General features: G+C 50.9%; 26 non-coding genes across 26 annotated transcripts; 14 read left to right on the top strand and 12 right to left on the bottom strand.

Moving 5' to 3' along the window:
• The first annotated feature begins 284 nt into the window (after window positions 1-284).
• Trnae-uuc lies at window positions 285-356 on the top strand. Its single transcript has one exon. It is a non-coding gene; the product is annotated as a tRNA-Glu (tRNA).
• Window positions 357-2,082: 1,726 nt separating this feature from the next.
• Trnae-uuc lies at window positions 2,083-2,154 on the top strand. The gene has a single exon. It is a non-coding gene; the product is annotated as a tRNA-Glu (tRNA).
• A 1,015-nt stretch (window positions 2,155-3,169) lies between these two features.
• Window positions 3,170-3,241, bottom strand: Trnag-ccc. Its single transcript has one exon. It is a non-coding gene; the product is annotated as a tRNA-Gly (tRNA).
• Window positions 3,242-3,880: 639 nt separating this feature from the next.
• Window positions 3,881-3,952, top strand: Trnae-uuc. Its single transcript has one exon. It is a non-coding gene; the product is annotated as a tRNA-Glu (tRNA).
• Window positions 3,953-4,967: 1,015 nt separating this feature from the next.
• Trnag-ccc lies at window positions 4,968-5,039 on the bottom strand. Its single transcript has one exon. It is a non-coding gene; the product is annotated as a tRNA-Gly (tRNA).
• A 639-nt stretch (window positions 5,040-5,678) lies between these two features.
• On the top strand, window positions 5,679-5,750 carry Trnae-uuc. The gene has a single exon. It is a non-coding gene; the product is annotated as a tRNA-Glu (tRNA).
• A 1,015-nt stretch (window positions 5,751-6,765) lies between these two features.
• Trnag-ccc lies at window positions 6,766-6,837 on the bottom strand. Its single transcript has one exon. It is a non-coding gene; the product is annotated as a tRNA-Gly (tRNA).
• A 639-nt stretch (window positions 6,838-7,476) lies between these two features.
• Trnae-uuc lies at window positions 7,477-7,548 on the top strand. Its single transcript has one exon. It is a non-coding gene; the product is annotated as a tRNA-Glu (tRNA).
• A 1,015-nt stretch (window positions 7,549-8,563) lies between these two features.
• Trnag-ccc lies at window positions 8,564-8,635 on the bottom strand. The gene has a single exon. It is a non-coding gene; the product is annotated as a tRNA-Gly (tRNA).
• Window positions 8,636-9,274: 639 nt separating this feature from the next.
• On the top strand, window positions 9,275-9,346 carry Trnae-uuc. Its single transcript has one exon. It is a non-coding gene; the product is annotated as a tRNA-Glu (tRNA).
• Window positions 9,347-11,072: 1,726 nt separating this feature from the next.
• On the top strand, window positions 11,073-11,144 carry Trnae-uuc. Its single transcript has one exon. It is a non-coding gene; the product is annotated as a tRNA-Glu (tRNA).
• Window positions 11,145-12,159: 1,015 nt separating this feature from the next.
• On the bottom strand, window positions 12,160-12,231 carry Trnag-ccc. The gene has a single exon. It is a non-coding gene; the product is annotated as a tRNA-Gly (tRNA).
• A 639-nt stretch (window positions 12,232-12,870) lies between these two features.
• On the top strand, window positions 12,871-12,942 carry Trnae-uuc. The gene has a single exon. It is a non-coding gene; the product is annotated as a tRNA-Glu (tRNA).
• Window positions 12,943-13,957: 1,015 nt separating this feature from the next.
• Window positions 13,958-14,029, bottom strand: Trnag-ccc. Its single transcript has one exon. It is a non-coding gene; the product is annotated as a tRNA-Gly (tRNA).
• Window positions 14,030-14,668: 639 nt separating this feature from the next.
• On the top strand, window positions 14,669-14,740 carry Trnae-uuc. The gene has a single exon. It is a non-coding gene; the product is annotated as a tRNA-Glu (tRNA).
• A 1,015-nt stretch (window positions 14,741-15,755) lies between these two features.
• On the bottom strand, window positions 15,756-15,827 carry Trnag-ccc. The gene has a single exon. It is a non-coding gene; the product is annotated as a tRNA-Gly (tRNA).
• Window positions 15,828-16,466: 639 nt separating this feature from the next.
• Trnae-uuc lies at window positions 16,467-16,538 on the top strand. Its single transcript has one exon. It is a non-coding gene; the product is annotated as a tRNA-Glu (tRNA).
• A 1,015-nt stretch (window positions 16,539-17,553) lies between these two features.
• Window positions 17,554-17,625, bottom strand: Trnag-ccc. The gene has a single exon. It is a non-coding gene; the product is annotated as a tRNA-Gly (tRNA).
• A 639-nt stretch (window positions 17,626-18,264) lies between these two features.
• Trnae-uuc lies at window positions 18,265-18,336 on the top strand. Its single transcript has one exon. It is a non-coding gene; the product is annotated as a tRNA-Glu (tRNA).
• Window positions 18,337-19,351: 1,015 nt separating this feature from the next.
• Trnag-ccc lies at window positions 19,352-19,423 on the bottom strand. The gene has a single exon. It is a non-coding gene; the product is annotated as a tRNA-Gly (tRNA).
• A 639-nt stretch (window positions 19,424-20,062) lies between these two features.
• Window positions 20,063-20,134, top strand: Trnae-uuc. The gene has a single exon. It is a non-coding gene; the product is annotated as a tRNA-Glu (tRNA).
• A 1,015-nt stretch (window positions 20,135-21,149) lies between these two features.
• On the bottom strand, window positions 21,150-21,221 carry Trnag-ccc. The gene has a single exon. It is a non-coding gene; the product is annotated as a tRNA-Gly (tRNA).
• A 639-nt stretch (window positions 21,222-21,860) lies between these two features.
• On the top strand, window positions 21,861-21,932 carry Trnae-uuc. The gene has a single exon. It is a non-coding gene; the product is annotated as a tRNA-Glu (tRNA).
• A 1,015-nt stretch (window positions 21,933-22,947) lies between these two features.
• Trnag-ccc lies at window positions 22,948-23,019 on the bottom strand. The gene has a single exon. It is a non-coding gene; the product is annotated as a tRNA-Gly (tRNA).
• A 639-nt stretch (window positions 23,020-23,658) lies between these two features.
• On the top strand, window positions 23,659-23,730 carry Trnae-uuc. The gene has a single exon. It is a non-coding gene; the product is annotated as a tRNA-Glu (tRNA).
• Window positions 23,731-24,745: 1,015 nt separating this feature from the next.
• Trnag-ccc lies at window positions 24,746-24,817 on the bottom strand. The gene has a single exon. It is a non-coding gene; the product is annotated as a tRNA-Gly (tRNA).
• Between the last annotated feature and the right edge of the window lie 304 nt (window positions 24,818-25,121).

Raw genomic sequence — 25,121 nt, 5'->3', positions numbered from 1 at the left:
ACAGCATAGCTTTTGCGAGGTAAGGCCGTATTTGCCGTTTATTACCACCTAGGCTACTTTGCGTCAACGTGTGTTTGTTTCCAGTTATTACTAATTACAGTTTTGCTAGTTGCACTCGAGACTGAAAGCGATGTTTGCCTAGTATGACTTGCGCGCTTTGGGAGTGAGTAAGCGGGATCGTGGTGGCGGACAGAGTTCAGCGTTGGCGCCAGATTCGGCCCTAAAGTTGCGTGGAGGAGACGTATTTCTGGACGCATACACACGTAGTGGATCGTTGAGGTGTGTCCGGTATGGTCTAGTGGCTAGGATACCTGGCTTTCACCCAGGAGGCCCGGGTTCGATTCCCGGTACCTGAACGTGAATTCTCGGGGCTGAGATGAGAAAACTTCTCACGGCCGTTTTTCGTCTTCGTGGAGCTGCTGCTCTGGGTTCCAAGTATTAGGTGAGAGAAAGTCAAGGAAAAGAGATACATCCTCACGTTAATGGCGGGGCCGTTTTGAAGGGAGAGGAGACGGTTTTGCGGTTTTGGACTGCTGATGCGACACTGTTGCATTGCCCGTTAGCTCAGTGGGCTGTAGCGTCGTGCTAGTAACGCGTAGGTCATGGGTTCCTTCCCTCCACGGGCCATTCCATTTTCTCCCCTAATAGGAAATGCTGCCTCCTGCGAGACTCTGCCAGGCAGATTCTAAATGATGTGCACATCCAGCTAGAAGTCTGAACGTTTCGCTAAGGGGTTGCCAACGGCCAGCTCACTTTCAATTAATGAAGTTAAGCAGACGTTTGCGTGGTTAGTGAGTGGATGGGTGATCGTCCGGGAACTCTGCGTGCTATTGGACCCTTCCATTTCAACCCCCACCCTCCTCCTTTTATGCTACAGTGTTGACGTGCTATGATGCCTCCCTAAGCAATTTAAATTACGTTAACGAACATATGATCGACAATTTAATGAGGCTGTTTGCAAAGAGAGCGCAAGGAAAGTGCAAGAACGACTTTGGCAATAACAGAACCGTACGAATCAACAGATAATTTCTCAAATGTGTAGATAACACTGTGCGAAGCAGTGAGATTTCCGAAATTTGTAAATGAAAGTTTAGCTTTTCGTATTGAAAAGGAAAAGTACTCTTGATTACTTTATTTCTCGCAGCCGATTGTCGTACTTCTCCTGTCATATCGGCCCCACCGCCGAGCGGCAGCGAGCGGCAGTCGAGCAAAGTCGGGCCAAGTCGACACACGATGAAGTGAAATTAATCCACTTAGCTGGAACGAGGCAGGAGACGAGGAGATACTACCTGTGCCGCGACACGTGGCAATTTCGAGGTTCGCATGGTCTAGAACACACACTATTGCGCTACGCAAAAATGACAATCCTCCTGCGGTGGCCGGGAATCGAACACGGATCAACTGCTTGGGAAGCAACCATGCTGACCGTTACACCAGCACCGCATTGCGCTGCAGGCTTCCTGTGTCGCGGTGCGTTGTCGCCCCTGCTGCCACCAGAGGATCAAGCGACCCTGCTGCAGGCGCTCTGCCCGCCGGCACATCGGAACGCGGTGCCACGTTGCTTCCAGGGCGATGCACTGTAACTAGACGCAGCATTGACTTCCGCCGAGAAATCCACCCTTTCATGTACGGCATGGTGGGAAAACAATTCTGAAATTAGAACTTCTTAGTGAGACTGCGGTGGCGAGTATTCCTGTATGCCTCGGTGGCGCAGTGGGCTGCGCATGTCATTATCTTAAGGGCGTACGTTCTATCCTCAACTCAGCCATCTCATTTTCTCTCCACGACGGTGAAAGGCACAGCATAGCTTTTGCGAGGTAAGGCCGTATTTGCCGTTTATTACCACCTAGGCTACTTTGCGTCAACGTGTGTTTGTTTCCAGTTATTACTAATTACAGTTTTGCTAGTTGCACTCGAGACTGAAAGCGATGTTTGCCTAGTATGACTTGCGCGCTTTGGGAGTGAGTAAGCGGGATCGTGGTGGCGGACAGAGTTCAGCGTTGGCGCCAGATTCGGCCCTAAAGTTGCGTGGAGGAGACGTATTTCTGGACGCATACACACGTAGTGGATCGTTGAGGTGTTTCCGGTATGGTCTAGTGGCTAGGATACCTGGCTTTCACCCAGGAGGCCCGGGTTCGATTCCCGGTACCTGAACGTGAATTCACGGGGCTGAGATGAGAAAACTTCTCACGGCCGTTTTTCGTCTTCGTGGAGCTGCTGCTCTGGGTTCCAAGTATTAGGTGAGAGAAAGTCAAGGAAAAGAGATACATCCTCACGTTAATGGCGGGGCCGTTTTGAAGGGAGAGGAGACGGTTTTGCGGTTTTGGACTGCTGATGCGACACTGTTGCATTGCCCGTTAGCTCAGTGGGCTGTAGCGTCGTGCTAGTAACGCGTAGGTCATGGGTTCCTTCCCTCCACGGGCCATTCCATTTTCTCCCCTAATAGGAAATGCTGCCTCCTGCGAGACTCTGCCAGGCAGATTCTAAATGATGTGCACATCCAGCTAGAAGTCTGAACGTTTCGCTAAGGGGTTGCCAACGGCCAGCTCACTTTCAATTAATGAAGTTAAGCAGACGTTTGCGTGGTTAGTGAGTGGATGGGTGATCGTCCGGGAACTCTGCGTGCTATTGGACCCTTCCATTTCAACCCCCACCCTCCTCCTTTTATGCTACAGTGTTGACGTGCTATGATGCCTCCCTAAGCAATTTAAATTACGTTAACGAACATATGATCGACAATTTAATGAGGCTGTTTGCAAAAAGAGCGCAAGGAAAGTGCAAGAACGACTTTGGCAATAACAGAACCGTACGAATCAACAGATAATTTCTCAAATGTGTAGATAACACTGTGCGAAGCAGTGAGATTTCCGAAATTTGTAAATGAAAGTTTAGCTTTTCGTATTGAAAAGGAAAAGTACTCTTGATTACTTTATTTCTCGCAGCCGATTGTCGTACTTCTCCTGTCATATCGGCCCCACCGCCGAGCGGCAGCGAGCGGCAGTCGAGCAAAGTCGGGCCAAGTCGACACACGATGAAGTGAAATTAATCCACTTAGCTGGAACGAGGCAGGAGACGAGGAGATACTACCTGTGCCGCGACACGTGGCAATTTCGAGGTTCGCATGGTCTAGAACACACACTATTGCGCTACGCAAAAATGACAATCCTCCTGCGGTGGCCGGGAATCGAACACGGATCAACTGCTTGGGAAGCAACCATGCTGACCGTTACACCACCACCGCATTGCGCTGCAGGCTTCCTGTGTCGCGGTGCGTTGTCGCCCCTGCTGCCACCAGAGGATCAAGCGACCCTGCTGCAGGCGCTCTGCCCGCCGGCACATCGGAACGCGGTGCCACGTTGCTTCCAGGGCGATGCACTGTAACTAGACGCAGCATTGACTTCCGCCGAGAAATCCACCCTTTCATGTACGGCATGGTGGGAAAACAATTCTGAAATTAGAACTTCTTAGTGAGGCTGCGGTGGCGAGTATTCCTGTATGCCTCGGTGGCGCAGTGGGCTGCGCATGTCATTATCTTAAGGGCGTACGTTCTATCCTCAACTCAGCCATCTCATTTTCTCTCCACGACGGTGAAAGGCACAGCATAGCTTTTGCGAGGTAAGGCCGTATTTGCCGTTTATTACCACCTAGGCTACTTTGCGTCAACGTGTGTTTGTTTCCAGTTATTACTAATTACAGTTTTGCTAGTTGCACTCGAGACTGAAAGCGATGTTTGCCTAGTATGACTTGCGCGCTTTGGGAGTGAGTAAGCGGGATCGTGGTGGCGGACAGAGTTCAGCGTTGGCGCCAGATTCGGCCCTAAAGTTGCGTGGAGGAGACGTATTTCTGGACGCATACACACGTAGTGGATCGTTGAGGTGTGTCCGGTATGGTCTAGTGGCTAGGATACCTGGCTTTCACCCAGGAGGCCCGGGTTCGATTCCCGGTACCTGAACGTGAATTCTCGGGGCTGAGATGAGAAAACTTCTCACGGCCGTTTTTCGTCTTCGTGGAGCTGCTGCTCTGGGTTCCAAGTATTAGGTGAGAGAAAGTCAAGGAAAAGAGATACATCCTCACGTTAATGGCGGGGCCGTTTTGAAGGGAGAGGAGACGGTTTTGCGGTTTTGGACTGCTGATGCGACACTGTTGCATTGCCCGTTAGCTCAGTGGGCTGTAGCGTCGTGCTAGTAACGCGTAGGTCATGGGTTCCTTCCCTCCACGGGCCATTCCATTTTCTCCCCTAATAGGAAATGCTGCCTCCTGCGAGACTCTGCCAGGCAGATTCTAAATGATGTGCACATCCAGCTAGAAGTCTGAACGTTTCGCTAAGGGGTTGCCAACGGCCAGCTCACTTTCAATTAATGAAGTTAAGCAGACGTTTGCGTGGTTAGTGAGTGGATGGGTGATCGTCCGGGAACTCTGCGTGCTATTGGACCCTTCCATTTCAACCCCCACCCTCCTCCTTTTATGCTACAGTGTTGACGTGCTATGATGCCTCCCTAAGCAATTTAAATTACGTTAACGAACATATGATCGACAATTTAATGAGGCTGTTTGCAAAAAGAGCGCAAGGAAAGTGCAAGAACGACTTTGGCAATAACAGAACCGTACGAATCAACAGATAATTTCTCAAATGTGTAGATAACACTGTGCGAAGCAGTGAGATTTCCGAAATTTGTAAATGAAAGTTTAGCTTTTCGTATTGAAAAGGAAAAGTACTCTTGATTACTTTATTTCTCGCAGCCGATTGTCGTACTTCTCCTGTCATATCGGCCCCACCGCCGAGCGGCAGCGAGCGGCAGTCGAGCAAAGTCGGGCCAAGTCGACACACGATGAAGTGAAATTAATCCACTTAGCTGGAACGAGGCAGGAGACGAGGAGATACTACCTGTGCCGCGACACGTGGCAATTTCGAGGTTCGCATGGTCTAGAACACACACTATTGCGCTACGCAAAAATGACAATCCTCCTGCGGTGGCCGGGAATCGAACACGGATCAACTGCTTGGGAAGCAACCATGCTGACCGTTACACCACCACCGCATTGCGCTGCAGGCTTCCTGTGTCGCGGTGCGTTGTCGCCCCTGCTGCCACCAGAGGATCAAGCGACCCTGCTGCAGGCGCTCTGCCCGCCGGCACATCGGAACGCGGTGCCACGTTGCTTCCAGGGCGATGCACTGTAACTAGACGCAGCATTGACTTCCGCCGAGAAATCCACCCTTTCATGTACGGCATGGTGGGAAAACAATTCTGAAATTAGAACTTCTTAGTGAGGCTGCGGTGGCGAGTATTCCTGTATGCCTCGGTGGCGCAGTGGGCTGCGCATGTCATTATCTTAAGGGCGTACGTTCTATCCTCAACTCAGCCATCTCATTTTCTCTCCACGACGTTGAAAGGCACAGCATAGCTTTTGCGAGGTAAGGCCGTATTTGCCGTTTATTACCACCTAGGCTACTTTGCGTCAACGTGTGTTTGTTTCCAGTTATTACTAATTACAGTTTTGCTAGTTGCACTCGAGACTGAAAGCGATGTTTGCCTAGTATGACTTGCGCGCTTTGGGAGTGAGTAAGCGGGATCGTGGTGGCGGACAGAGTTCAGCGTTGGCGCCAGATTCGGCCCTAAAGTTGCGTGGAGGAGACGTATTTCTGGACGCATACACACGTAGTGGATCGTTGAGGTGTGTCCGGTATGGTCTAGTGGCTAGGATACCTGGCTTTCACCCAGGAGGCCCGGGTTCGATTCCCGGTACCTGAACGTGAATTCTCGGGGCTGAGATGAGAAAACTTCTCACGGCCGTTTTTCGTCTTCGTGGAGCTGCTGCTCTGGGTTCCAAGTATTAGGTGAGAGAAAGTCAAGGAAAAGAGATACATCCTCACGTTAATGGCGGGGCCGTTTTGAAGGGAGAGGAGACGGTTTTGCGGTTTTGGACTGCTGATGCGACACTGTTGCATTGCCCGTTAGCTCAGTGGGCTGTAGCGTCGTGCTAGTAACGCGTAGGTCATGGGTTCCTTCCCTCCACGGGCCATTCCATTTTCTCCCCTAATAGGAAATGCTGCCTCCTGCGAGACTCTGCCAGGCAGATTCTAAATGATGTGCACATCCAGCTAGAAGTCTGAACGTTTCGCTAAGGGGTTGCCAACGGCCAGCTCACTTTCAATTAATGAAGTTAAGCAGACGTTTGCGTGGTTAGTGAGTGGATGGGTGATCGTCCGGGAACTCTGCGTGCTATTGGACCCTTCCATTTCAACCCCCACCCTCCTCCTTTTATGCTACAGTGTTGACGTGCTATGATGCCTCCCTAAGCAATTTAAATTACGTTAACGAACATATGATCGACAATTTAATGAGGCTGTTTGCAAAGAGAGCGCAAGGAAAGTGCAAGAACGACTTTGGCAATAACAGAACCGTACGAATCAACAGATAATTTCTCAAATGTGTAGATAACACTGTGCGAAGCAGTGAGATTTCCGAAATTTGTAAATGAAAGTTTAGCTTTTCGTATTGAAAAGGAAAAGTACTCTTGATTACTTTATTTCTCGCAGCCGATTGTCGTACTTCTCCTGTCATATCGGCCCCACCGCCGAGCGGCAGCGAGCGGCAGTCGAGCAAAGTCGGGCCAAGTCGACACACGATGAAGTGAAATTAATCCACTTAGCTGGAACGAGGCAGGAGACGAGGAGATACTACCTGTGCCGCGACACGTGGCAATTTCGAGGTTCGCATGGTCTAGAACACACACTATTGCGCTACGCAAAAATGACAATCCTCCTGCGGTGGCCGGGAATCGAACACGGATCAACTGCTTGGGAAGCAACCATGCTGACCGTTACACCACCACCGCATTGCGCTGCAGGCTTCCTGTGTCGCGGTGCGTTGTCGCCCCTGCTGCCACCAGAGGATCAAGCGACCCTGCTGCAGGCGCTCTGCCCGCCGGCACATCGGAACGCGGTGCCACGTTGCTTCCAGGGCGATGCACTGTAACTAGACGCAGCATTGACTTCCGCCGAGAAATCCACCCTTTCATGTACGGCATGGTGGGAAAACAATTCTGAAATTAGAACTTCTTAGTGAGGCTGCGGTGGCGAGTATTCCTGTATGCCTCGGTGGCGCAGTGGGCTGCGCATGTCATTATCTTAAGGGCGTACGTTCTATCCTCAACTCAGCCATCTCATTTTCTCTCCACGACGGTGAAAGGCACAGCATAGCTTTTGCGAGGTAAGGCCGTATTTGCCGTTTATTACCACCTAGGCTACTTTGCGTCAACGTGTGTTTGTTTCCAGTTATTACTAATTACAGTTTTGCTAGTTGCACTCGAGACTGAAAGCGATGTTTGCCTAGTATGACTTGCGCGCTTTGGGAGTGAGTAAGCGGGATCGTGGTGGCGGACAGAGTTCAGCGTTGGCGCCAGATTCGGCCCTAAAGTTGCGTGGAGGAGACGTATTTCTGGACGCATACACACGTAGTGGATCGTTGAGGTGTGTCCGGTATGGTCTAGTGGCTAGGATACCTGGCTTTCACCCAGGAGGCCCGGGTTCGATTCCCGGTACCTGAACGTGAATTCTCGGGGCTGAGATGAGAAAACTTCTCACGGCCGTTTTTCGTCTTCGTGGAGCTGCTGCTCTGGGTTCCAAGTATTAGGTGAGAGAAAGTCAAGGAAAAGAGATACATCCTCACGTTAATGGCGGGGCCGTTTTGAAGGGAGAGGAGACGGTTTTGCGGTTTTGGACTGCTGATGCGACACTGTTGCATTGCCCGTTAGCTCAGTGGGCTGTAGCGTCGTGCTAGTAACGCGTAGGTCATGGGTTCCTTCCCTCCACGGGCCATTCCATTTTCTCCCCTAATAGGAAATGCTGCCTCCTGCGAGACTCTGCCAGGCAGATTCTAAATGATGTGCACATCCAGCTAGAAGTCTGAACGTTTCGCTAAGGGGTTGCCAACGGCCAGCTCACTTTCAATTAATGAAGTTAAGCAGACGTTTGCGTGGTTAGTGAGTGGATGGGTGATCGTCCGGGAACTCTGCGTGCTATTGGACCCTTCCATTTCAACCCCCACCCTCCTCCTTTTATGCTACAGTGTTGACGTGCTATGATGCCTCCCTAAGCAATTTAAATTACGTTAACGAACATATGATCCACAATTTAATGAGGCTGTTTGCAAAGAGAGCGCAAGGAAAGTGCAAGAACGACTTTGGCAATAACAGAACCGTACGAATCAACAGATAATTTCTCAAATGTGTAGATAACACTGTGCGAAGCAGTGAGATTTCCGAAATTTGTAAATGAAAGTTTAGCTTTTCGTATTGAAAAGGAAAAGTACTCTTGATTACTTTATTTCTCGCAGCCGATTGTCGTACTTCTCCTGTCATATCGGCCCCACCGCCGAGCGGCAGCGAGCGGCAGTCGAGCAAAGTCGGGCCAAGTCGACACACGATGAAGTGAAATTAATCCACTTAGCTGGAACGAGGCAGGAGACGAGGAGATACTACCTGTGCCGCGACACGTGGCAATTTCGAGGTTCGCATGGTCTAGAACACACACTATTGCGCTACGCAAAAATGACAATCCTCCTGCGGTGGCCGGGAATCGAACACGGATCAACTGCTTGGGAAGCAACCATGCTGACCGTTACACCACCACCGCATTGCGCTGCAGGCTTCCTGTGTCGCGGTGCGTTGTCGCCCCTGCTGCCACCAGAGGATCAAGCGACCCTGCTGCAGGCGCTCTGCCCGCCGGCACATCGGAACGCGGTGCCACGTTGCTTCCAGGGCGATGCACTGTAACTAGACGCAGCATTGACTTCCGCCGAGAAATCCACCCTTTCATGTACGGCATGGTGGGAAAACAATTCTGAAATTAGAACTTCTTAGTGAGGCTGCGGTGGCGAGTATTCCTGTATGCCTCGGTGGCGCAGTGGGCTGCGCATGTCATTATCTTAAGGGCGTACGTTCTATCCTCAACTCAGCCATCTCATTTTCTCTCCACGACGGTGAAAGGCACAGCATAGCTTTTGCGAGGTAAGGCCGTATTTGCCGTTTATTACCACCTAGGCTACTTTGCGTCAACGTGTGTTTGTTTCCAGTTATTACTAATTACAGTTTTGCTAGTTGCACTCGAGACTGAAAGCGATGTTTGCCTAGTATGACTTGCGCGCTTTGGGAGTGAGTAAGCGGGATCGTGGTGGCGGACAGAGTTCAGCGTTGGCGCCAGATTCGGCCCTAAAGTTGCGTGGAGGAGACGTATTTCTGGACGCATACACACGTAGTGGATCGTTGAGGTGTGTCCGGTATGGTCTAGTGGCTAGGATACCTGGCTTTCACCCAGGAGGCCCGGGTTCGATTCCCGGTACCTGAACGTGAATTCTCGGGGCTGAGATGAGAAAACTTCTCACGGCCGTTTTTCGTCTTCGTGGAGCTGCTGCTCTGGGTTCCAAGTATTAGGTGAGAGAAAGTCAAGGAAAAGAGATACATCCTCACGTTAATGGCGGGGCCGTTTTGAAGGGAGAGGAGACGGTTTTGCGGTTTTGGACTGCTGATGCGACACTGTTGCATTGCCCGTTAGCTCAGTGGGCTGTAGCGTCGTGCTAGTAACGCGTAGGTCATGGGTTCCTTCCCTCCACGGGCCATTCCATTTTCTCCCCTAATAGGAAATGCTGCCTCCTGCGAGACTCTGCCAGGCAGATTCTAAATGATGTGCACATCCAGCTAGAAGTCTGAACGTTTCGCTAAGGGGTTGCCAACGGCCAGCTCACTTTCAATTAATGAAGTTAAGCAGACGTTTGCGTGGTTAGTGAGTGGATGGGTGATCGTCCGGGAACTCTGCGTGCTATTGGACCCTTCCATTTCAACCCCCACCCTCCTCCTTTTATGCTACAGTGTTGACGTGCTATGATGCCTCCCTAAGCAATTTAAATTACGTTAACGAACATATGATCGACAATTTAATGAGGCTGTTTGCAAAGAGAGCGCAAGGAAAGTGCAAGAACGACTTTGGCAATAACAGAACCGTACGAATCAACAGATAATTTCTCAAATGTGTAGATAACACTGTGCGAAGCAGTGAGATTTCCGAAATTTGTAAATGAAAGTTTAGCTTTTCGTATTGAAAAGGAAAAGTACTCTTGATTACTTTATTTCTCGCAGCCGATTGTCGTACTTCTCCTGTCATATCGGCCCCACCGCCGAGCGGCAGCGAGCGGCAGTCGAGCAAAGTCGGGCCAAGTCGACACACGATGAAGTGAAATTAATCCACTTAGCTGGAACGAGGCAGGAGACGAGGAGATACTACCTGTGCCGCGACACGTGGCAATTTCGAGGTTCGCATGGTCTAGAACACACACTATTGCGCTACGCAAAAATGACAATCCTCCTGCGGTGGCCGGGAATCGAACACGGATCAACTACTTGGGAAGCAACCATGCTGACCGTTACACCACCACCGCATTGCGCTGCAGGCTTCCTGTGTCGCGGTGCGTTGTCGCCCCTGCTGCCACCAGAGGATCAAGCGACCCTGCTGCAGGCGCTCTGCCCGCCGGCACATCGGAACGCGGTGCCACGTTGCTTCCAGGGCGATGCACTGTAACTAGACGCAGCATTGACTTCCGCCGAGAAATCCACCCTTTCATGTACGGCATGGTGGGAAAACAATTCTGAAATTAGAACTTCTTAGTGAGGCTGCGGTGGCGAGTATTCCTGTATGCCTCGGTGGCGCAGTGGGCTGCGCATGTCATTATCTTAAGGGCGTACGTTCTATCCTCAACTCAGCCATCTCATTTTCTCTCCACGACGTTGAAAGGCACAGCATAGCTTTTGCGAGGTAAGGCCGTATTTGCCGTTTATTACCACCTAGGCTACTTTGCGTCAACGTGTGTTTGTTTCCAGTTATTACTAATTACAGTTTTGCTAGTTGCACTCGAGACTGAAAGCGATGTTTGCCTAGTATGACTTGCGCGCTTTGGGAGTGAGTAAGCGGGATCGTGGTGGCGGACAGAGTTCAGCGTTGGCGCCAGATTCGGCCCTAAAGTTGCGTGGAGGAGACGTATTTCTGGACGCATACACACGTAGTGGATCGTTGAGGTGTGTCCGGTATGGTCTAGTGGCTAGGATACCTGGCTTTCACCCAGGAGGCCCGGGTTCGATTCCCGGTACCTGAACGTGAATTCTCGGGGCTGAGATGAGAAAACTTCTCACGGCCGTTTTTCGTCTTCGTGGAGCTGCTGCTCTGGGTTCCAAGTATTAGGTGAGAGAAAGTCAAGGAAAAGAGATACATCCTCACGTTAATGGCGGGGCCGTTTTGAAGGGAGAGGAGACGGTTTTGCGGTTTTGGACTGCTGATGCGACACTGTTGCATTGCCCGTTAGCTCAGTGGGCTGTAGCGTCGTGCTAGTAACGCGTAGGTCATGGGTTCCTTCCCTCCACGGGCCATTCCATTTTCTCCCCTAATAGGAAATGCTGCCTCCTGCGAGACTCTGCCAGGCAGATTCTAAATGATGTGCACATCCAGCTAGAAGTCTGAACGTTTCGCTAAGGGGTTGCCAACGGCCAGCTCACTTTCAATTAATGAAGTTAAGCAGACGTTTGCGTGGTTAGTGAGTGGATGGGTGATCGTCCGGGAACTCTGCGTGCTATTGGACCCTTCCATTTCAACCCCCACCCTCCTCCTTTTATGCTACAGTGTTGACGTGCTATGATGCCTCCCTAAGCAATTTAAATTACGTTAACGAACATATGATCGACAATTTAATGAGGCTGTTTGCAAAGAGAGCGCAAGGAAAGTGCAAGAACGACTTTGGCAATAACAGAACCGTACGAATCAACAGATAATTTCTCAAATGTGTAGATAACACTGTGCGAAGCAGTGAGATTTCCGAAATTTGTAAATGAAAGTTTAGCTTTTCGTATTGAAAAGGAAAAGTACTCTTGATTACTTTATTTCTCGCAGCCGATTGTCGTACTTCTCCTGTCATATCGGCCCCACCGCCGAGCGGCAGCGAGCGGCAGTCGAGCAAAGTCGGGCCAAGTCGACACACGATGAAGTGAAATTAATCCACTTAGCTGGAACGAGGCAGGAGACGAGGAGATACTACCTGTGCCGCGACACGTGGCAATTTCGAGGTTCGCATGGTCTAGAACACACACTATTGCGCTACGCAAAAATGACAATCCTCCTGCGGTGGCCGGGAATCGAACACGGATCAACTGCTTGGGAAGCAACCATGCTGACCGTTACACCACCACCGCATTGCGCTGCAGGCTTCCTGTGTCGCGGTGCGTTGTCGCCCCTGCTGCCACCAGAGGATCAAGCGACCCTGCTGCAGGCGCTCTGCCCGCCGGCACATCGGAACGCGGTGCCACGTTGCTTCCAGGGCGATGCACTGTAACTAGACGCAGCATTGACTTCCGCCGAGAAATCCACCCTTTCATGTACGGCATGGTGGGAAAACAATTCTGAAATTAGAACTTCTTAGTGAGGCTGCGGTGGCGAGTATTCCTGTATGCCTCGGTGGCGCAGTGGGCTGCGCATGTCATTATCTTAAGGGCGTACGTTCTATCCTCAACTCAGCCATCTCATTTTCTCTCCACGACGGTGAAAGGCACAGCATAGCTTTTGCGAGGTAAGGCCGTATTTGCCGTTTATTACCACCTAGGCTACTTTGCGTCAACGTGTGTTTGTTTCCAGTTATTACTAATTACAGTTTTGCTAGTTGCACTCGAGACTGAAAGCGATGTTTGCCTAGTATGACTTGCGCGCTTTGGGAGTGAGTAAGCGGGATCGTGGTGGCGGACAGAGTTCAGCGTTGGCGCCAGATTCGGCCCTAAAGTTGCGTGGAGGAGACGTATTTCTGGACGCATACACACGTAGTGGATCGTTGAGGTGTGTCCGGTATGGTCTAGTGGCTAGGATACCTGGCTTTCACCCAGGAGGCCCGGGTTCGATTCCCGGTACCTGAACGTGAATTCTCGGGGCTGAGATGAGAAAACTTCTCACGGCCGTTTTTCGTCTTCGTGGAGCTGCTGCTCTGGGTTCCAAGTATTAGGTGAGAGAAAGTCAAGGAAAAGAGATACATCCTCACGTTAATGGCGGGGCCGTTTTGAAGGGAGAGGAGACGGTTTTGCGGTTTTGGACTGCTGATGCGACACTGTTGCATTGCCCGTTAGCTCAGTGGGCTGTAGCGTCGTGCTAGTAACGCGTAGGTCATGGGTTCCTTCCCTCCACGGGCCATTCCATTTTCTCCCCTAATAGGAAATGCTGCCTCCTGCGAGACTCTGCCAGGCAGATTCTAAATGATGTGCACATCCAGCTAGAAGTCTGAACGTTTCGCTAAGGGGTTGCCAACGGCCAGCTCACTTTCAATTAATGAAGTTAAGCAGACGTTTGCGTGGTTAGTGAGTGGATGGGTGATCGTCCGGGAACTCTGCGTGCTATTGGACCCTTCCATTTCAACCCCCACCCTCCTCCTTTTATGCTACAGTGTTGACGTGCTATGATGCCTCCCTAAGCAATTTAAATTACGTTAACGAACATATGATCGACAATTTAATGAGGCTGTTTGCAAAAAGAGCGCAAGGAAAGTGCAAGAACGACTTTGGCAATAACAGAACCGTACGAATCAACAGATAATTTCTCAAATGTGTAGATAACACTGTGCGAAGCAGTGAGATTTCCGAAATTTGTAAATGAAAGTTTAGCTTTTCGTATTGAAAAGGAAAAGTACTCTTGATTACTTTATTTCTCGCAGCCGATTGTCGTACTTCTCCTGTCATATCGGCCCCACCGCCGAGCGGCAGCGAGCGGCAGTCGAGCAAAGTCGGGCCAAGTCGACACACGATGAAGTGAAATTAATCCACTTAGCTGGAACGAGGCAGGAGACGAGGAGATACTACCTGTGCCGCGACACGTGGCAATTTCGAGGTTCGCATGGTCTAGAACACACACTATTGCGCTACGCAAAAATGACAATCCTCCTGCGGTGGCCGGGAATCGAACACGGATCAACTGCTTGGGAAGCAACCATGCTGACCGTTACACCACCACCGCATTGCGCTGCAGGCTTCCTGTGTCGCGGTGCGTTGTCGCCCCTGCTGCCACCAGAGGATCAAGCGACCCTGCTGCAGGCGCTCTGCCCGCCGGCACATCGGAACGCGGTGCCACGTTGCTTCCAGGGCGATGCACTGTAACTAGACGCAGCATTGACTTCCGCCGAGAAATCCACCCTTTCATGTACGGCATGGTGGGAAAACAATTCTGAAATTAGAACTTCTTAGTGAGGCTGCGGTGGCGAGTATTCCTGTATGCCTCGGTGGCGCAGTGGGCTGCGCATGTCATTATCTTAAGGGCGTACGTTCTATCCTCAACTCAGCCATCTCATTTTCTCTCCACGACGGTGAAAGGCACAGCATAGCTTTTGCGAGGTAAGGCCGTATTTGCCGTTTATTACCACCTAGGCTACTTTGCGTCAACGTGTGTTTGTTTCCAGTTATTACTAATTACAGTTTTGCTAGTTGCACTCGAGACTGAAAGCGATGTTTGCCTAGTATGACTTGCGCGCTTTGGGAGTGAGTAAGCGGGATCGTGGTGGCGGACAGAGTTCAGCGTTGGCGCCAGATTCGGCCCTAAAGTTGCGTGGAGGAGACGTATTTCTGGACGCATACACACGTAGTGGATCGTTGAGGTGTGTCCGGTATGGTCTAGTGGCTAGGATACCTGGCTTTCACCCAGGAGGCCCGGGTTCGATTCCCGGTACCTGAACGTGAATTCTCGGGGCTGAGATGAGAAAACTTCTCACGGCCGTTTTTCGTCTTCGTGGAGCTGCTGCTCTGGGTTCCAAGTATTAGGTGAGAGAAAGTCAAGGAAAAGAGATACATCCTCACGTTAATGGCGGGGCCGTTTTGAAGGGAGAGGAGACGGTTTTGCGGTTTTGGACTGCTGATGCGACACTGTTGCATTGCCCGTTAGCTCAGTGGGCTGTAGCGTCGTGCTAGTAACGCGTAGGTCATGGGTTCCTTCCCTCCACGGGCCATTCCATTTTCTCCCCTAATAGGAAATGCTGCCTCCTGCGAGACTCTGCCAGGCAGATTCTAAATGATGTGCACATCCAGCTAGAAGTCTGAACGTTTCGCTAAGGGGTTGCCAACGGCCAGCTCACTTTCAATTAATGAAGTTAAGCAGACGTTTGCGTGGTTAGTGAGTGGATGGGTGATCGTCCGGGAACTCTGCGTGCTATTGGACCCTTCCATTTCAACCCCCACCCTCCTCCTTTTATGCTACAGTGTTGACGTGCTATGATGCCTCCCTAAGCAATTTAAATTACGTTAACGAACATATGATCGACAATTTAATGAGGCTGTTTGCAAAAAGAGCGCAAGGAAAGTGCAAGAACGACTTTGGCAATAACAGAACCGTACGAATCAACAGATAATTTCTCAAATGTGTAGATAACACTGTGCGAAGCAGTGAGATTTCCGAAATTTGTAAATGAAAGTTTAGCTTTTCGTATTGAAAAGGAAAAGTACTCTTGATTACTTTATTTCTCGCAGCCGATTGTCGTACTTCTCCTGTCATATCGGCCCCACCGCCGAGCGGCAGCGAGCGGCAGTCGAGCAAAGTCGGGCCAAGTCGACACACGATGAAGTGAAATTAATCCACTTAGCTGGAACGAGGCAGGAGACGAGGAGATACTACCTGTGCCGCGACACGTGGCAATTTCGAGGTTCGCATGGTCTAGAACACACACTATTGCGCTACGCAAAAATGACAATCCTCCTGCGGTGGCCGGGAATCGAACACGGATCAACTGCTTGGGAAGCAACCATGCTGACCGTTACACCACCACCGCATTGCGCTGCAGGCTTCCTGTGTCGCGGTGCGTTGTCGCCCCTGCTGCCACCAGAGGATCAAGCGACCCTGCTGCAGGCGCTCTGCCCGCCGGCACATCGGAACGCGGTGCCACGTTGCTTCCAGGGCGATGCACTGTAACTAGACGCAGCATTGACTTCCGCCGAGAAATCCACCCTTTCATGTACGGCATGGTGGGAAAACAATTCTGAAATTAGAACTTCTTAGTGAGGCTGCGGTGGCGAGTATTCCTGTATGCCTCGGTGGCGCAGTGGGCTGCGCATGTCATTATCTTAAGGGCGTACGTTCTATCCTCAACTCAGCCATCTCATTTTCTCTCCACGACGGTGAAAGGCACAGCATAGCTTTTGCGAGGTAAGGCCGTATTTGCCGTTTATTACCACCTAGGCTACTTTGCGTCAACGTGTGTTTGTTTCCAGTTATTACTAATTACAGTTTTGCTAGTTGCACTCGAGACTGAAAGCGATGTTTGCCTAGTATGACTTGCGCGCTTTGGGAGTGAGTAAGCGGGATCGTGGTGGCGGACAGAGTTCAGCGTTGGCGCCAGATTCGGCCCTAAAGTTGCGTGGAGGAGACGTATTTCTGGACGCATACACACGTAGTGGATCGTTGAGGTGTGTCCGGTATGGTCTAGTGGCTAGGATACCTGGCTTTCACCCAGGAGGCCCGGGTTCGATTCCCGGTACCTGAACGTGAATTCTCGGGGCTGAGATGAGAAAACTTCTCACGGCCGTTTTTCGTCTTCGTGGAGCTGCTGCTCTGGGTTCCAAGTATTAGGTGAGAGAAAGTCAAGGAAAAGAGATACATCCTCACGTTAATGGCGGGGCCGTTTTGAAGGGAGAGGAGACGGTTTTGCGGTTTTGGACTGCTGATGCGACACTGTTGCATTGCCCGTTAGCTCAGTGGGCTGTAGCGTCGTGCTAGTAACGCGTAGGTCATGGGTTCCTTCCCTCCACGGGCCATTCCATTTTCTCCCCTAATAGGAAATGCTGCCTCCTGCGAGACTCTGCCAGGCAGATTCTAAATGATGTGCACATCCAGCTAGAAGTCTGAACGTTTCGCTAAGGGGTTGCCAACGGCCAGCTCACTTTCAATTAATGAAGTTAAGCAGACGTTTGCGTGGTTAGTGAGTGGATGGGTGATCGTCCGGGAACTCTGCGTGCTATTGGACCCTTCCATTTCAACCCCCACCCTCCTCCTTTTATGCTACAGTGTTGACGTGCTATGATGCCTCCCTAAGCAATTTAAATTACGTTAACGAACATATGATCGACAATTTAATGAGGCTGTTTGCAAAGAGAGCGCAAGGAAAGTGCAAGAACGACTTTGGCAATAACAGAACCGTACGAATCAACAGATAATTTCTCAAATGTGTAGATAACACTGTGCGAAGCAGTGAGATTTCCGTAATTTGTAAATGAAAGTTTAGCTTTTCGTATTGAAAAGGAAAAGTACTCTTGATTACTTTATTTCTCGCAGCCGATTGTCGTACTTCTCCTGTCATATCGGCCCCACCGCCGAGCGGCAGCGAGCGGCAGTCGAGCAAAGTCGGGCCAAGTCGACACACGATGAAGTGAAATTAATCCACTTAGCTGGAACGAGGCAGGAGACGAGGAGATACTACCTGTGCCGCGACACGTGGCAATTTCGAGGTTCGCATGGTCTAGAACACACACTATTGCGCTACGCAAAAATGACAATCCTCCTGCGGTGGCCGGGAATCGAACACGGATCAACTGCTTGGGAAGCAACCATGCTGACCGTTACACCACCACCGCATTGCGCTGCAGGCTTCCTGTGTCGCGGTGCGTTGTCGCCCCTGCTGCCACCAGAGGATCAAGCGACCCTGCTGCAGGCGCTCTGCCCGCCGGCACATCGGAACGCGGTGCCACGTTGCTTCCAGGGCGATGCACTGTAACTAGACGCAGCATTGACTTCCGCCGAGAAATCCACCCTTTCATGTACGGCATGGTGGGAAAACAATTCTGAAATTAGAACTTCTTAGTGAGGCTGCGGTGGCGAGTATTCCTGTATGCCTCGGTGGCGCAGTGGGCTGCGCATGTCATTATCTTAAGGGCGTACGTTCTATCCTCAACTCAGCCATCTCATTTTCTCTCCACGACGGTGAAAGGCACAGCATAGCTTTTGCGAGGTAAGGCCGTATTTGCCGTTTATTACCACCTAGGCTACTTTGCGTCAACGTGTGTTTGTTTCCAGTTATTACTAATTACAGTTTTGCTAGTTGCACTCGAGACTGAAAGCGATGTTTGCCTAGTATGACTTGCGCGCTTTGGGAGTGAGTAAGCGGGATCGTGGTGGCGGACAGAGTTCAGCGTTGGCGCCAGATTCGGCCCTAAAGTTGCGTGGAGGAGACGTATTTCTGGACGCATACACACGTAGTGGATCGTTGAGGTGTGTCCGGTATGGTCTAGTGGCTAGGATACCTGGCTTTCACCCAGGAGGCCCGGGTTCGATTCCCGGTACCTGAACGTGAATTCTCGGGGCTGAGATGAGAAAACTTCTCACGGCCGTTTTTCGTCTTCGTGGAGCTGCTGCTCTGGGTTCCAAGTATTAGGTGAGAGAAAGTCAAGGAAAAGAGATACATCCTCACGTTAATGGCGGGGCCGTTTTGAAGGGAGAGGAGACGGTTTTGCGGTTTTGGACTGCTGATGCGACACTGTTGCATTGCCCGTTAGCTCAGTGGGCTGTAGCGTCGTGCTAGTAACGCGTAGGTCATGGGTTCCTTCCCTCCACGGGCCATTCCATTTTCTCCCCTAATAGGAAATGCTGCCTCCTGCGAGACTCTGCCAGGCAGATTCTAAATGATGTGCACATCCAGCTAGAAGTCTGAACGTTTCGCTAAGGGGTTGCCAACGGCCAGCTCACTTTCAATTAATGAAGTTAAGCAGACGTTTGCGTGGTTAGTGAGTGGATGGGTGATCGTCCGGGAACTCTGCGTGCTATTGGACCCTTCCATTTCAACCCCCACCCTCCTCCTTTTATGCTACAGTGTTGACGTGCTATGATGCCTCCCTAAGCAATTTAAATTACGTTAACGAACATATGATCGACAATTTAATGAGGCTGTTTGCAAAAAGAGCGCAAGGAAAGTGCAAGAACGACTTTGGCAATAACAGAACCGTACGAATCAACAGATAATTTCTCAAATGTGTAGATAACACTGTGCGAAGCAGTGAGATTTCCGAAATTTGTAAATGAAAGTTTAGCTTTTCGTATTGAAAAGGAAAAGTACTCTTGATTACTTTATTTCTCGCAGCCGATTGTCGTACTTCTCCTGTCATATCGGCCCCACCGCCGAGCGGCAGCGAGCGGCAGTCGAGCAAAGTCGGGCCAAGTCGACACACGATGAAGTGAAATTAATCCACTTAGCTGGAACGAGGCAGGAGACGAGGAGATACTACCTGTGCCGCGACACGTGGCAATTTCGAGGTTCGCATGGTCTAGAACACACACTATTGCGCTACGCAAAAATGACAATCCTCCTGCGGTGGCCGGGAATCGAACACGGATCAACTGCTTGGGAAGCAACCATGCTGACCGTTACACCACCACCGCATTGCGCTGCAGGCTTCCTGTGTCGCGGTGCGTTGTCGCCCCTGCTGCCACCAGAGGATCAAGCGACCCTGCTGCAGGCGCTCTGCCCGCCGGCACATCGGAACGCGGTGCCACGTTGCTTCCAGGGCGATGCACTGTAACTAGACGCAGCATTGACTTCCGCCGAGAAATCCACCCTTTCATGTACGGCATGGTGGGAAAACAATTCTGAAATTAGAACTTCTTAGTGAGGCTGCGGTGGCGAGTATTCCTGTATGCCTCGGTGGCGCAGTGGGCTGCGCATGTCATTATCTTAAGGGCGTACGTTCTATCCTCAACTCAGCCATCTCATTTTCTCTCCACGACGGTGAAAGGCACAGCATAGCTTTTGCGAGGTAAGGCCGTATTTGCCGTTTATTACCACCTAGGCTACTTTGCGTCAACGTGTGTTTGTTTCCAGTTATTACTAATTACAGTTTTGCTAGTTGCACTCGAGACTGAAAGCGATGTTTGCCTAGTATGACTTGCGCGCTTTGGGAGTGAGTAAGCGGGATCGTGGTGGCGGACAGAGTTCAGCGTTGGCGCCAGATTCGGCCCTAAAGTTGCGTGGAGGAGACGTATTTCTGGACGCATACACACGTAGTGGATCGTTGAGGTGTGTCCGGTATGGTCTAGTGGCTAGGATACCTGGCTTTCACCCAGGAGGCCCGGGTTCGATTCCCGGTACCTGAACGTGAATTCTCGGGGCTGAGATGAGAAAACTTCTCACGGCCGTTTTTCGTCTTCGTGGAGCTGCTGCTCTGGGTTCCAAGTATTAGGTGAGAGAAAGTCAAGGAAAAGAGATACATCCTCACGTTAATGGCGGGGCCGTTTTGAAGGGAGAGGAGACGGTTTTGCGGTTTTGGACTGCTGATGCGACACTGTTGCATTGCCCGTTAGCTCAGTGGGCTGTAGCGTCGTGCTAGTAACGCGTAGGTCATGGGTTCCTTCCCTCCACGGGCCATTCCATTTTCTCCCCTAATAGGAAATGCTGCCTCCTGCGAGACTCTGCCAGGCAGATTCTAAATGATGTGCACATCCAGCTAGAAGTCTGAACGTTTCGCTAAGGGGTTGCCAACGGCCAGCTCACTTTCAATTAATGAAGTTAAGCAGACGTTTGCGTGGTTAGTGAGTGGATGGGTGATCGTCCGGGAACTCTGCGTGCTATTGGACCCTTCCATTTCAACCCCCACCCTCCTCCTTTTATGCTACAGTGTTGACGTGCTATGATGCCTCCCTAAGCAATTTAAATTACGTTAACGAACATATGATCGACAATTTAATGAGGCTGTTTGCAAAAAGAGCGCAAGGAAAGTGCAAGAACGACTTTGGCAATAACAGAACCGTACGAATCAACAGATAATTTCTCAAATGTGTAGATAACACTGTGCGAAGCAGTGAGATTTCCGAAATTTGTAAATGAAAGTTTAGCTTTTCGTATTGAAAAGGAAAAGTACTCTTGATTACTTTATTTCTCGCAGCCGATTGTCGTACTTCTCCTGTCATATCGGCCCCACCGCCGAGCGGCAGCGAGCGGCAGTCGAGCAAAGTCGGGCCAAGTCGACACACGATGAAGTGAAATTAATCCACTTAGCTGGAACGAGGCAGGAGACGAGGAGATACTACCTGTGCCGCGACACGTGGCAATTTCGAGGTTCGCATGGTCTAGAACACACACTATTGCGCTACGCAAAAATGACAATCCTCCTGCGGTGGCCGGGAATCGAACACGGATCAACTGCTTGGGAAGCAACCATGCTGACCGTTACACCACCACCGCATTGCGCTGCAGGCTTCCTGTGTCGCGGTGCGTTGTCGCCCCTGCTGCCACCAGAGGATCAAGCGACCCTGCTGCAGGCGCTCTGCCCGCCGGCACATCGGAACGCGGTGCCACGTTGCTTCCAGGGCGATGCACTGTAACTAGACGCAGCATTGACTTCCGCCGAGAAATCCACCCTTTCATGTACGGCATGGTGGGAAAACAATTCTGAAATTAGAACTTCTTAGTGAGGCTGCGGTGGCGAGTATTCCTGTATGCCTCGGTGGCGCAGTGGGCTGCGCATGTCATTATCTTAAGGGCGTACGTTCTATCCTCAACTCAGCCATCTCATTTTCTCTCCACGACGGTGAAAGGCACAGCATAGCTTTTGCGAGGTAAGGCCGTATTTGCCGTTTATTACCACCTAGGCTACTTTGCGTCAACGTGTGTTTGTTTCCAGTTATTACTAATTACAGTTTTGCTAGTTGCACTCGAGACTGAAAGCGATGTTTGCCTAGTATGACTTGCGCGCTTTGGGAGTGAGTAAGCGGGATCGTGGTGGCGGACAGAGTTCAGCGTTGGCGCCAGATTCGGCCCTAAAGTTGCGTGGAGGAGACGTATTTCTGGACGCATACACACGTAGTGGATCGTTGAGGTGTGTCCGGTATGGTCTAGTGGCTAGGATACCTGGCTTTCACCCAGGAGGCCCGGGTTCGATTCCCGGTACCTGAACGTGAATTCTCGGGGCTGAGATGAGAAAACTTCTCACGGCCGTTTTTCGTCTTCGTGGAGCTGCTGCTCTGGGTTCCAAGTATTAGGTGAGAGAAAGTCAAGGAAAAGAGATACATCCTCACGTTAATGGCGGGGCCGTTTTGAAGGGAGAGGAGACGGTTTTGCGGTTTTGGACTGCTGATGCGACACTGTTGCATTGCCCGTTAGCTCAGTGGGCTGTAGCGTCGTGCTAGTAACGCGTAGGTCATGGGTTCCTTCCCTCCACGGGCCATTCCATTTTCTCCCCTAATAGGAAATGCTGCCTCCTGCGAGACTCTGCCAGGCAGATTCTAAATGATGTGCACATCCAGCTAGAAGTCTGAACGTTTCGCTAAGGGGTTGCCAACGGCCAGCTCACTTTCAATTAATGAAGTTAAGCAGACGTTTGCGTGGTTAGTGAGTGGATGGGTGATCGTCCGGGAACTCTGCGTGCTATTGGACCCTTCCATTTCAACCCCCACCCTCCTCCTTTTATGCTACAGTGTTGACGTGCTATGATGCCTCCCTAAGCAATTTAAATTACGTTAACGAACATATGATCGACAATTTAATGAGGCTGTTTGCAAAAAGAGCGCAAGGAAAGTGCAAGAACGACTTTGGCAATAACAGAACCGTACGAATCAACAGATAATTTCTCAAATGTGTAGATAACACTGTGCGAAGCAGTGAGATTTCCGAAATTTGTAAATGAAAGTTTAGCTTTTCGTATTGAAAAGGAAAAGTACTCTTGATTACTTTATTTCTCGCAGCCGATTGTCGTACTTCTCCTGTCATATCGGCCCCACCGCCGAGCGGCAGCGAGCGGCAGTCGAGCAAAGTCGGGCCAAGTCGACACACGATGAAGTGAAATTAATCCACTTAGCTGGAACGAGGCAGGAGACGAGGAGATACTACCTGTGCCGCGACACGTGGCAATTTCGAGGTTCGCATGGTCTAGAACACACACTATTGCGCTACGCAAAAATGACAATCCTCCTGCGGTGGCCGGGAATCGAACACGGATCAACTGCTTGGGAAGCAACCATGCTGACCGTTACACCACCACCGCATTGCGCTGCAGGCTTCCTGTGTCGCGGTGCGTTGTCGCCCCTGCTGCCACCAGAGGATCAAGCGACCCTGCTGCAGGCGCTCTGCCCGCCGGCACATCGGAACGCGGTGCCACGTTGCTTCCAGGGCGATGCACTGTAACTAGACGCAGCATTGACTTCCGCCGAGAAATCCACCCTTTCATGTACGGCATGGTGGGAAAACAATTCTGAAATTAGAACTTCTTAGTGAGGCTGCGGTGGCGAGTATTCCTGTATGCCTCGGTGGCGCAGTGGGCTGCGCATGTCATTATCTTAAGGGCGTACGTTCTATCCTCAACTCAGCCATCTCATTTTCTCTCCACGACGGTGAAAGGCACAGCATAGCTTTTGCGAGGTAAGGCCGTATTTGCCGTTTATTACCACCTAGGCTACTTTGCGTCAACGTGTGTTTGTTTCCAGTTATTACTAATTACAGTTTTGCTAGTTGCACTCGAGACTGAAAGCGATGTTTGCCTAGTATGACTTGCGCGCTTTGGGAGTGAGTAAGCGGGATCGTGGTGGCGGACAGAGTTCAGCGTTGGCGCCAGATTCGGCCCTAAAGTTGCGTGGAGGAGACGTATTTCTGGACGCATACACACGTAGTGGATCGTTGAGGTGTGTCCGGTATGGTCTAGTGGCTAGGATACCTGGCTTTCACCCAGGAGGCCCGGGTTCGATTCCCGGTACCTGAACGTGAATTCTCGGGGCTGAGATGAGAAAACTTCTCACGGCCGTTTTTCGTCTTCGTGGAGCTGCTGCTCTGGGTTCCAAGTATAAGGTGAGAGAAAGTCAAGGAAAAGAGATACATCCTCACGTTAATGGCGGGGCCGTTTTGAAGGGAGAGGAGACGGTTTTGCGGTTTTGGACTGCTGATGCGACACTGTTGCATTGCCCGTTAGCTCAGTGGGCTGTAGCGTCGTGCTAGTAACGCGTAGGTCATGGGTTCCTTCCCTCCACGGGCCATTCCATTTTCTCCCCTAATAGGAAATGCTGCCTCCTGCGAGACTCTGCCAGGCAGATTCTAAATGATGTGCACATCCAGCTAGAAGTCTGAACGTTTCGCTAAGGGGTTGCCAACGGCCAGCTCACTTTCAATTAATGAAGTTAAGCAGACGTTTGCGTGGTTAGTGAGTGGATGGGTGATCGTCCGGGAACTCTGCGTGCTATTGGACCCTTCCATTTCAACCCCCACCCTCCTCCTTTTATGCTACAGTGTTGACGTGCTATGATGCCTCCCTAAGCAATTTAAATTACGTTAACGAACATATGATCGACAATTTAATGAGGCTGTTTGCAAAAAGAGCGCAAGGAAAGTGCAAGAACGACTTTGGCAATAACAGAACCGTACGAATCAACAGATAATTTCTCAAATGTGTAGATAACACTGTGCGAAGCAGTGAGATTTCCGAAATTTGTAAATGAAAGTTTAGCTTTTCGTATTGAAAAGGAAAAGTACTCTTGATTACTTTATTTCTCGCAGCCGATTGTCGTACTTCTCCTGTCATATCGGCCCCACCGCCGAGCGGCAGCGAGCGGCAGTCGAGCAAAGTCGGGCCAAGTCGACACACGATGAAGTGAAATTAATCCACTTAGCTGGAACGAGGCAGGAGACGAGGAGATACTACCTGTGCCGCGACACGTGGCAATTTCGAGGTTCGCATGGTCTAGAACACACACTATTGCGCTACGCAAAAATGACAATCCCCCTGCGGTGGCCGGGAATCGAACACGGATCAACTGCTTGGGAAGCAACCATGCTGACCGTTACACCACCACCGCATTGCGCTGCAGGCTTCCTGTGTCGCGGTGCGTTGTCGCCCCTGCTGCCACCAGAGGATCAAGCGACCCTGCTGCAGGCGCTCTGCCCGCCGGCACATCGGAACGCGGTGCCACGTTGCTTCCAGGGCGATGCACTGTAACTAGACGCAGCATTGACTTCCGCCGAGAAATCCACCCTTTCATGTACGGCATGGTGGGAAAACAATTCTGAAATTAGAACTTCTTAGTGAGGCTGCGGTGGCGAGTATTCCTGTATGCCTCGGTGGCGCAGTGGGCTGCGCATGTCATTATCTTAAGGGCGTAC

This window comes from Schistocerca americana, chromosome 8, assembly GCF_021461395.2.
Source record: "Schistocerca americana isolate TAMUIC-IGC-003095 chromosome 8, iqSchAmer2.1, whole genome shotgun sequence".
NCBI classification, from domain to species: domain Eukaryota; kingdom Metazoa; phylum Arthropoda; class Insecta; order Orthoptera; family Acrididae; genus Schistocerca; species Schistocerca americana.
Note: the sequence above shows the minus strand (reverse complement) of the source record. Positions and strands in the feature narration are given on the sequence as shown.